We start from the raw sequence: 12549 nt of genomic DNA, 5'->3' as shown, positions 1-12549 counted from the left end.
ACCTCCTGCTACTCCTCACCACATGGTCCAATCCTCTCTACATGAGAAGAAAGGCCATTGGAGCGTCAAGAAGACCCCCAAGACTGAGCTTCCTACTTTCATTTTAAAACACTAAAAATCTCACCGAGAGATTTAGTACTTTGAAACATGTTTCCGTTAATCACATACTTGTACTGCCACAATGAACCAACCTCTTCATAGAAACATACACTTCAGTCATACTTCTCAAACCAAGTAACTCATTAATACTCACCGACATACCCGAGTAATCACTTTGCAATTTTTATTTTATAACACAACACACATATTTCATTTAGTATTTTCTCAAAAAAAAAAATTAATTACAACTAAAATATAATAAAAAAATATTAAAAGCAATTAAACCTATAAGTAAATTCATACTTTATTAATATAATATAATAAAATAAGTACATAAATCCCTCCACATGAACTTCTTAATAAAGCCACCTTATCTTTATTTAATATTAATCTTCCTTCAATTAAAATCAAAACCTAATATAATACTATATATAAATATATACACACATGTAACTTCCACCAATATAAATAACTAAAATTATATTAATAATATATACATCCATACGTACTCCTCCTGCAAATTTCCTCACCATCTTCAAATGCCCCTTTCCATTAACATATTACTACAATCCTTCATCTTTAATATCATTTTTCCCTTTTTCCAAAAGCTTACGGGTCCCACCCTTTCCACAAAATGCCAATCTATACATTAATCTTGTCATGTTTCTACGTAAATTACTAAGGAATTTACAAAAAGAATACCATGTCCTTTCACGTAACACATTTGCACTTAAACAATTATCTACATTAAACTACTATTTTCTCTCTTTTTACTTTTTCTTTCCAATCAAATGCATATGGGACCCACTTGTAAGTTTAAAACTCATATCCTTTCTTATCCTACTTCTTTACTAACTTTCAAGTTTCTAAACCCACATAAATACTAGGAAAATGACATTTTAACACTATTTTTTGACACCATTTTGATACTGTACACGTGTCAAAATGTGATTGGACGATTTTAAATTAAAAAAGTTGAGGCAGGGGTATATTTGGAAGAGAAAAACCAAAGTTTGTTTTTTTAATTTGAAATCGTCCAACCACATTTTGACACATATGCAGTGTCAAAATAATGTCAAAAAATGGTGTCAAAATATCATTTTCCTAAATACTAACCACCTCTGCACATTCCTTTCACCATTTCATCACTGAACCTTTATCTCTCTCTCTTCTTACTCCTTCCTTCTTTATTTTCTTCTTTTATCTTTTCTTTTTGGAACATCACTACCCATTTTATACTACATAACCTACTAGTACTTTTTGTTTAAAAACATAAACCTCTCTTTCTCCTTGCAGCCGGCGGACTCCTCCCAGGAAAACCCCAATACTCACTTCCAATAACTACAAGAAGAAACTCTTTAACCCAAGCGCGAAACCACCACCCTCCTTTCTTCCAACACACTTTTATATTTCATACAACCTCATTCTCTTATCATCACTCAACCTAGACTCCAACTCCAAGTTCCACCTATTTCCTTTGTCTTTTTTTTTTCTTTTCCAACCTGGAAACCTCCTTGTTTCCTTTTTCTTCAACAATATTTCACAAACCACCAAACCTAGTCTACGAGACATGAATCCCATGAAAACGGGCCACACTCATTCCTTTCTTCCTACATTACTCTTTCTATTCAAAGAAACTAATAAAAGATGCACACAGTCAACTCTTACTGGAAAATATCACGCCCACGACATACAACCATCAAATTAACTCCCCTTACCTTTTGGTTCTCACAGCACAGTTCCTAAAAGCGTCCTAACAGTACATCCGCACAGAGGTAATTCCGATAGTACCTACAAGCCACCAAATTGGTATAGAGCATAGTCTTTAGGACTTGATAGGATAAGAAAAATAAAAATAACTCTACTTGCAAGGTAGAACCTTTGCATGAGTAAAACCCTAGGGTGCGTAGAATGGGAAATTACCTTATCAGTGGAGAGACACGAAACTAATCAAATGGATTGGAAGCTCTCGACTCTGGGAACGTAGGGGGACCACCTATTTGAAATAACAACGATGGAAATTTGAGAAATTGGTACAGAGAAGGTGGAGCAAGGTTAGAGAGAAGTCAGAGAAAATAAGAAATCTGAGTTCTAGAGAGAGAAGGGAAATGAGGAATGAAAATCTGAATTGGGGAAAGGGACCCCTCTCAAGGCCATGTGACCAATTCGAGTGGGCCTGCTGCCTTTATTAGGCCCAATGGCTTATTTATTTTTCTGAGGCCCTTACATGTACACTTATTGATGACGTGACACACTGAGTTGAAATGACTTGGTAAGGTGTGTAGAAATGTTAAAAGCAAAGAGTTAGGGTTAGGAATGACTTCTTCACAAAGTTGTTCTTCTTGTTCGAAGACATGGGACAAAGGATTTTCGCATTCTTCACATGGTGGTGGTTCGAGGGGAGGTGGGATAATCCCTATTTGCAGGTGCTGCTCGCAATGAAGGACGAGGTTGATGGTTCGAAAACACATTTTTATAGACACCTGCAACCAAACTGTATATATATATATATATATATATATATATATATATATATATATATATATTAAAAATTTTAAAAATATGGATTAACTCATATTTTTTATTGAGTGATGAAATTTTCAATTAACATGTTTAAAATTTTTGTGTTAGAGTTTGATGACATTGCATAAAATCTAAGATTTCAAAGGTCAAATAAAAAGATTATATTAAAAATATTAACAATTAAATAAAATATTTGAGTTATTTAGATGGTTAAGAAGATAAAAAATCATACTAGATTTTATGATCAATTGCATTTTTTAATGTTATTTTCAAATTAAGGAATTAGTGCGTGTAATAAATTTAAGAAACATATGAGTAATATTATTTATGATTTTTTGGTGTCTGAAAGAAAAATTTAATATTCAAACTAGGAAATGTACGATGGTTTCACTTATGGATGTAATATATGACAAGTTTCATCTCTCAATTGACTTGAGGTGACTACTAAATGGTGTAGTTACAGGTTGTCCTGATTTTATTTCATGTGTTGGTATTTTTGAAGGAAGGCAGAGGAATATGTGGACAATTTTTAAGCTTTTTTAGTGGTACAAATTTTTGTTTATGTTGAGTTTATGAGGTCATTTATGCTTTAGAGCATGTTTGGATGGAAGACTTTAAGAGACTTTGGTTGAAGAGTGATCCTTCTTTTGTTTGTCATGAGTTTTTTTTTTTATCAACCAATCATTTGAGTCTTAGAAAAGGATGACGTTGGCGCTTGCGTTTTTGTTGGCATATGAAATTCAAAGTTTCTCATTTTTGTGCGAAAAAAATCATTGTACTGATAAAATAACTAATTTAGTTCTGATTCATAGATAACAATATGATTGGTATAATATTTTACGTCCATATATTAATTATTTAATTTTTTTATAATAGGTATAGTTTGTCGATATTTTTTGGAGTGTAATTTTTACTAAGAGTTTAGTATGGACTTTCATATTTTGTAATCTCTTATTTTATTTTTTTCTTTTTGATATGATAACAAATGATTGATGGAATTTGGAGTATCAGCATAGTCGAGATGTCAAAGTTCATAATAATGCCTAACATGACATTATTTGAAAAATCTATCAACTAGAAAAAGTTAAAAATATTAGCAGCATCTCTTTCATCTTATTTCTATAAATCGGTTGAGCAACCAAAAAATGTACTAACCAAATATTTGCTTAAAATCAATAAGTATAATGAGTGAATTTGATTTTTCATTAACTATTTATAAAGATCAATTATGCTAACGTTAGTTGCAAAACCAACAACTAGTGCACCGGTTGTGGCATAACAAGTGATAAATATCATTATCTACCAAGAGACTTATGCACACTCGACAACTCTTACACTCAATAACTTAATAACACCATAAAGTTCACAAAAACACAAGAAACTCTTTTTGTTATTTTCATTAAACAGTCGGTGTGTAGGGAAATATAACATTATTTACAATTTATTAAGACTAGAGTTCATCAACTTCAATCTCATGCATTAGTAATCATCTTAATTTCATATTCATGTCAAAATCAACTCACAATTATACTCAAATCCTATCCCTAGACCCTTTAAGCCTTTGGTCACTCATCAAGTTTCAATCCCTTGAATCCTTAACAAGCGAAATCATGCATTAATTTCAAGATTTTAAGATTACTAATGAATCATATTCTATTCCTATATACAAGCTTCATTAGGTATTCAATTTCAATTCTAGGTTTAAGTCATATGTTTCAATACATCAAGAATCGGAAATCAAGCATGGAATCAATCCATATCAAGCATTAAACATGAAAATTGAATACTAACATGAATTGGAAAAACATTTATTATTAACAACATAAAATTACACATGGTTTAGATTTGCAAAGTCAACATGTCACGTGAGTGCATTCTTAACGTCATTCACTCAAATTAACGACAAGGGTGCAATTGAATCAATTTTACACAAATAGGGACCTAATTAAGTTAAAAAATAATTGAAAAACCTATTTGAGACATTTTTGCATAAATAGGGACCTCGAAAATTATTAAACATTTCTACTAATACTTTCAATCTTCACTCCTCGAACACCCTTACATTCACATTTACCTTCATGTCTGTTCTTTGAAAGTCCTAATGGTTCACAACTTGTCATATAATTTGAACATAATTATGAATTCTTCTGCAATGTAAGACTTTATAATTGAAGCTTCTAATCGATATTGATTCTTAATATATCCCTTTAAGATCTCCATGTTTCTCTCAACTGGGTACATCCACCTCAAGAAAACTAGCCAACATATTTGAATTTCCTTCCCTAGATGGACTATTAAATGAACCATAATAGAAAAAAATGAGGGTAAGAAATACATTTCCAGTTGGCACATTAGTCTGATGGCCTCATTACAAATCATCCAACTGTCGAGGATCAACAACTTTCTTCCCAATGACATTAAAAACAAACTCAAATGTGTGAGAATACCTCTAACAGAAGCATGTAAAATGGCTTAAATAGCTACTAGTCAAAGTTGTTGCATTACGACATGACAATCGCGAGACTTTAGACCAACTAACTTTAAATCTTGCATAGAAACAAAGGTATTAATATTTCATGAGTAACCTTGTGGAACCTTCACACTACTTAAACAATGACAAAACATTTGTTTTTCTTTTTTAGAAAGAGTTTAGCAAGTTGTGGGAAGGTAGGTGTGTCTTACAATTGATTGTGGATGTAACTTAGAACGGATGTCCATGTCAGTCCAATCTTGTCGTGTTTTTACTCCATCTTTTATCTTTTCTTTTACATTCAGTAAAGTCCCGCTGACACTATCACATACATTTTTTCAATGCACATCACGTATATGCAATGTCGTACAACAAGTTTACATCAATATGAAAGATTAAAGATTATTGATTATTTCTTCCAAATATTTTTCTCAATGGTCTTCTTTTGATGTTTTCCGAACACAACATCAATGTTTTTCACCTAATGGTATACTTCTTTCCCATTGCGAGGTTTCGTAACAACATCATCTTTTGGACTTCCATTAAACACTTTTTTCAATCTACGGTAAGGGTGATTTCGAGGAAGGAATCTTTGATGTCTTGTACATAGTTTTCTGGTCATGCTTCAGTTGAAGATAACTAGTATTTTCTTCACAAATGGGACATTCAAAATGACCTTTAACATTGTAACCACTCAAGTTTTCATATGATGGGAAATCATTTATGGTGCAAAACAACATTGCACGAATACAAAAGTTTTCTTCAAAAAATGAATCAAAGGCCTTAATGCCCTCTTCCCACAACATTTTCAAATCACCAATTAACGATTTTAGATACACATCAATGTCATTTTCAGGTTGTCTAGGACCCAATATCATCATAGACAACATCATATATTTTCTCTTCATGCACAACAAAGGAGATAGATTGTAAATCATCAACGCACACTAGCCATGAACTATGTTTGCTACTTAAGTTCCCATAAGGACTCATACCATCGGTAGCAGGTGCAAGTCTTATGTTTCTTGGCTCTATACCAAATTCTGAAAATGTTTCATCAATCTTCTTCCAATGTAAGGAATCAGTTGGTTGTCGAAAAAGACTATCAAACTTTTTTCATCAACGTGTCATTTAAGGTTCTTCGTATCTTTTTTATGGAAGACAATCATTTCAACCTAAGTATTATAGGCAAGCACCACATCATCTTAACAAGTGGACCATGATTGTATTCATCACCATTATTTCCATCAACTTTCCTCTTAAACCATGCATATGGTAAACATACCTTGAATGAAATATACTCATCTCTATATAATACACAATCATATATATGTATTTTTTTTTATCCCAAATGCATTGATATAAAATTTCCTTTGTAATACATAATATAAGTTTGTTAGATTTTAGAAACTTAAAAATAATAAACGGGGCACTTATCCATATTCCATACTTAATTTTTTTAAAAAAATTACTATTTATACTTAATTTCTGTAAGAAAGACAAATTCACTTATTATTCTAATTGTATATGTTATGATCTTCAAGGTTTTTTTTTTTTTCATTTGTGTGTTTCGTGGAGCATTTGCGTATTTATATGTATTATTTACAAGTCAAGACTTTTGATATTAAAGATAATGTTTATGTATATATGACTTTCTTTGATAAAGTATTTTTAAGGGATAAATATATTTTTATTTTGAAATTATTATTTTGTATTTCGTTACAAAATATAAATTATAAATTATTTAGTTTTTTTTTTAATGAACGTGATTTAAAATATCTTTTTCAACAAAAATAGTGAAATGTTTCTTATGTTATAGACAGTGTTTCATGGATTTTATACTATGTTGAAAAGAATGTTTGTTTTATATGAGCTTTGCAAAAAATAATTTATAATTTAGTTTAAAAATAAAAAAATATTTTATAATAATATGGGGAAAGAAAACATTAAACTCTAAATTTAAGCGAAAATATGAAACGATAAGAATATACAAACTAAGATATAAAGAATAACTAATATAAATAAATATTAAAATGTAAAAATATTATGAGTTTGGTATGGTTTTTTATTTTATTTTCTTAATGAAAAATTTATTTAATAACAGTGATGATCAACATGAATTTATTGGAAGAATATTAAGTTGATGAGAGTAAATTTCTTAGATGAGATGAGATAAGATTACAATTCTTAAATGGAAAGAGTAATGATACATGCTTTTACATTTATTTGAGATATAATATAAGAATAAAATAATTATAAAAATATAAATTATTTTATTTTTCTAATAAAAAAATAAAAAGTAAATAAAGATAATAAATATGTAAAAAATTTAAATATCTTAAAGAAAAAAGAAAGAGATTTGATGATAAAAGTTGTACATTTACTCTATTGTCCTTGTATGCAATATCATTTTCACGGTAAAGAAAATAATAATAATTAATAGCAATAATAATAAATATTTATTATTATTAAACAAAATAATATTTAATATCTACATATTTAACATTTACTTGTATATCTAATACATTGTATTATTTATTTACTTTAATTAATTTTATTTTCAAAAGTATTATGAATATATTATTTAAAAATTAATTTTAACCAATAAAAAAGTTATTTTATATTAATTTTAATATAACCAATTAATTTTAACCATTGTAATATACTTACATTTTTTTCAACATAAAAAATTACAAATATTATTAGTTAATGAAATACGTGCTAATTAATTTAGAAGAAAATGTTAAATGGAATTTATATACTGAAAATAACATTGAAATCATTAAAGGATTTTTTATAAAATTATTGAATAAAAATTATTATTAATTTCTTTTACAAAATTAGAATAATACTTTAAAAAACAATATTTATTTACTTTCTATTATTTTTTTTATTATATATCATATTAACCATATCATTTATAAATCTTTTCAAACTTTACTCAAAATTCGTTTACTTTCATATTCAAATTTATTAAAAGAAACACAAAAATTTTATTTTCAAAAATCTCTTTTTACATAAGAACCCATTATATTACATAAAACAAAAGATCAGAAATAAAATTAAAGGGAATATGTGACATCCCAATTATATAGCATACATGTATATAATTTAAGACGTCATCATAGATAATATTTGAAAGCAGTCAAGAGTAGAGTAGTATAAAGATCAGGATTACAGTCATCCTGGAATTAAGGGGGAATTAAAAGCGTGGAATGCTAAACTAATTCAAACTAGATAAGTTGGAAAGTGTCTCAAAATAACATAATTTAGAAATGTTCATAGGGGCATAACAGCCCAAAAATTCCTAGAGTCTAGGCAGCGACGTCTTCATTCTCCTCCAGGACATTCTCCACAGACACCTCATTCTCTTCTGCTCACATCCAAGATGGATGATCATCGCAATAGGGCAACACACACAACATGGTAACACAGCAGACAAACAATTGCAAGGGTGAGCTAATTATATAAAAAACATATTATTAACAGTAAATAACGTTCAAGAACAAACTCAAAATCAAGTAAAGTAAGACACACATCATCCTATACATGCATTTTCTAGACTTGACTCGTCCGGACTTTAAAATGAGAGTCGGGCTATGGCGAGTCTTGCACCCGTGGTGACTTATGAAACTTGGGTTCCCCACCCTGCCACACTCACGAGGTTAGTCCGTTCCGGGCCTTGAGGCGTACTGGGAGCCCCCAAGACTAAGGACCTCCTGCTACTTCTCACCACATGGTTCAACCTCTCTAAGTGAGTTTGATTGACCATTGAAGCGTCAGAATGACTCCCAAAGCTGAGCCCCTACTTCCATTTTAAAACACTAAAGATCTCACCAAGAGATCTTAAACTTATGGAACTTGGTTTACCACTTGGTTCGTATTTTCATCACTTTGTAATCATATACTTTTTGCCACAATCAACATATACACAATCTCAACAATATACATTACTCACCAATCACAAAACTTATAACACAATCCCAATACTTTTCTTACATAGTCTTAGTACTATACATTGACTCATCAAACACAAGGTTTTACTTCAACCAATGAACTATTACGACTTCATATACAACATCTTATAAAAATACTACAACAAATAAATCACCACATAAACATATAAAATTACTACGATAAAATTATTACCACAACACATAAAAATAATCAATTCTTATAATTTATTTTCCACACATAATAATTCCTCATGTTAAATTATGAAAATCATTTGTTTCATCTCTTAATTTATATGTTTATTTACTAACAAAACAAAAAGCTACTATTATAATGATAATAATATATAATTTAAATTTATGCCAGCCAATAAATTAATTAGAGATCAAACTTACAAAATTCTAATATTGATATATTATAATATAATATTAACAAAACTAAGTTAACTAAATAACTTGTTAAGGTTTCTATACTATTATATATATAATATATACTAATCTGTATAAATAATATAATATAAAATGTTCACTGCAATAATTTATAGAATAAGCATATTATGTAATATATAATATAACGTAATATACTATTAAATCTTAGCATTGCTATTTCTAAAACTAAGTTACAACATTCCTATCCTTCTTTTAAATAAAATAAAACCACTTATATAATATTATATATAATCACATATGCATATATAACCACGTACGCAACTCCCAATATAATAGAACTACATACAGTAACTTCTAATATACTATTTCATATATATATATATATATAGTAATTTCTATTCTAACTTACTCATCCACAACCCACTCACACTCTCTGCATTTGCACACACTTAACCAATTAATACACCCAATCATATTTCTATCAGGCACTCGTAAGACACCAAAAATTACTTTAAGCATAAAATTGCCACTTCATACCCCATTTTCCAAATTCCACTCTCCATACCATGCCTTATTTTTTTTTATTCTTTTTAGAACTTGTCTGCACCAAAATATTCTTGCTAATTTAACAAGACAACACCATAACTATATACCCATTTCCTGCGTCAACTTCTAAAACATGTGCAAGGAGCTTAAACATTTATATCAATTATGCTCTTAATATTTAAGATCAAACAATCATAAAATTTCACAGAATCAGTCAACAATCATGCATAAGCAGCTTCTGAAATTTTCCTTTCAAAACTAAATCATTATACTAACAAGTTTAACTACTCTAACCTCACTTTAACACACATAGAGTGCATTTTATACTTGACCAAAACAGAACAACTATTATCAAACAATTTATATGACCTATATCTCTAAAACCCTCGTTCATAAAAATATCAAGGCAACCAAACACCATGTACACAAATTAGATATATCATCTCATAAACTAATTTCAAACAAAAATAACTAGCTCCCTTTACCTTGATTTCTCACAGTACAGTTCACAAGAAATGCTCTCACAGCAACTTTATGCAGCACAGGAATTTACAGTACCTATATATCACCGAAATGGTGGAGGAATAAGCTCAAATAGGAATAAAAAGAAGAACGCTCCTAGTTGTCTGCAGCCTAAAAAAGCATTCCCTAAGTTGCGAAACAGCGGAGAAGAGGAGAAAATTACTTACCAATCCAATCAAAAATATAATTAGATCAAAAGGAAGCCTTCGGTGTGGTGAACGCTTGAGCACCTTCAAATCCAAGATTGAACAGTTCAATTAGTTGAAAATCTAGAGAGAAGGCAGAGATAATTTAGGGAAAAGGGCTTCTAGAGAGAGAAAGGAATATTGGCTTATGAAAAATCTGATTTCTGAAAAAGCCCCCTTCTAAGGCTAAGGTACCCTTAGTTTATGGGCCTAGCTGCCTCCATATAGGGCCCAATGGCTTTATAATTTCTCAGACCTTTACATTCTCCCCAACAAGAAAATTTTCGGCCTCGAAAATTAAACTTACTAGAGAGAAGGAACAACCTACTTTCATCACATCCTCTAGTACAATCACCTATTTTGAAAAAGATACTACTCCCCAACGACCTTACTAACATTAAAAGTCATGCCTTTGTGTTAAAATGCTCTAGTGTTCAATAGAGTAGATTAGTTTAGCCATTACTTTCAAGACAAATATGAACTCCTAAACTTCGGCTAGTAAGAAACTTTCTTTCGCACAACCAACCCCATTATGTCTGTCACACTGATATCCACTCGTCCACCTTCCGCTACTTCTTCTAATCTCTTCTAAGACTTCCACTAATCTTGACTTCAAATTAACCCTTGATCGATACTCATTTACCTCCTCTTGTTCCTTTCAAGAACCCCATACCTCTGACTTGATCACCACAATTTCCGAGTTAATTATCTATTTGAATCACCTTTATCCACATCCATTCTGAGAGCTTCACATTGCTTTTCTGATCTTCACTACTGAGTAGCATAGTTTCCTACTATACATCTCATTACCAAGTAAAACTCTTCTCCTTTGCAATGTCGAAACCAATTTGAGCAATCTAGCTTCACTTCGTTATCTCACTGACCTGAACCATATGCACTTCTTAATATAATAGCTTGTAATCATACTTAGTTATGTAGCTTCGTCGACTTGAGATCACTAGCCTAATCCGTACCATGCCAACTTATGATACCTTTCCAGCTAGGATTGTCCAAATTGCATTGTCTCAACCATTTTGAGAAACCCACTAGTTATAGTATTTCAACTATACTAGTGAAATCTTTTTACCTCTTCACTTCAGACTTCAGTTTTTAAACTCTTCAACCGACTCTTAATCAATTCTTATTAAGCTAACAATTTGAATCTTCTTTCAGTTTCCACGCACAACTAACACTTGCTCACCTCAAAATTGATCTTACAACTTGAAACTTATCCTCGTTCATTAGTTTACTGAAAGAACACTTCCTTCATGACAATTTGCAACCCGAAGATGATCACCCTTAAAGAACCTTCTTCAAAACTTCCCTGACTTTGCAAAACCTCGGTAACTCTTTTCTTCCATGATAACCTTGTCATTCCATTTTCCTCAACACTGCTTTTCTTCTCCACAAAACGACCATGCTCGAAATCACTTCTGATTGCCAAGACTTATACTAGACTGTTCCAACTTGTCCTCTAATTCTCTTATGAGATTCTTTAACCTTGTAGTTCTCCCTATGATTACTGATTCCAAACTATTGTCGTTTTAACCAATCCACCACTTGCCTCTTGCATACCTTACAATTACAGGAACTATCCCATTATGAACTATTAACATTGGTTAATAGTGAACCCCACCAATCTAATGTGGAAATTCTAGTACCTGCTTCAGAACGCCAATCAAAACTTACACCAAAAAGACTTGTCTTTTATTCTCCACTTATTCTTGCAAATTTCACAATCCTTTCTCTTCACATAACCATGTTAACCTCTTTTGATTCTAACAACCCCTTTTTCTTCACTTTCTAACTTGATCCACAAATGATGTATTTCCACTGACTTTCTTCTTGAAACACGAAGCTT

At 30.6% G+C, this 12549-nt stretch overlaps 1 long non-coding RNA gene across 1 annotated transcript in view; it reads right to left on the bottom strand.

Moving 5' to 3' along the window:
- Positions 1-8177: 8177 nt before the first annotated feature.
- Positions 8178-12549, bottom strand: part of LOC106773991 — an 11641-nt gene continuing 7269 nt past the window's right edge. Inside the window, exon 3 of the long non-coding RNA XR_001376699.2 lies at positions 8178-8465. This is a non-coding gene — a long non-coding RNA (uncharacterized LOC106773991). The remainder of the gene's footprint in view (positions 8466-12549) is intronic.

This window comes from Vigna radiata, chromosome 9 (genome assembly GCF_000741045.1).
Source record: "Vigna radiata var. radiata cultivar VC1973A chromosome 9, Vradiata_ver6, whole genome shotgun sequence".
NCBI lineage: Eukaryota > Viridiplantae > Streptophyta > Magnoliopsida > Fabales > Fabaceae > Vigna > Vigna radiata.
The sequence above is the reverse complement of the archived record's forward strand: the minus strand, read 5'-3'. Positions and strand labels throughout refer to the sequence as shown.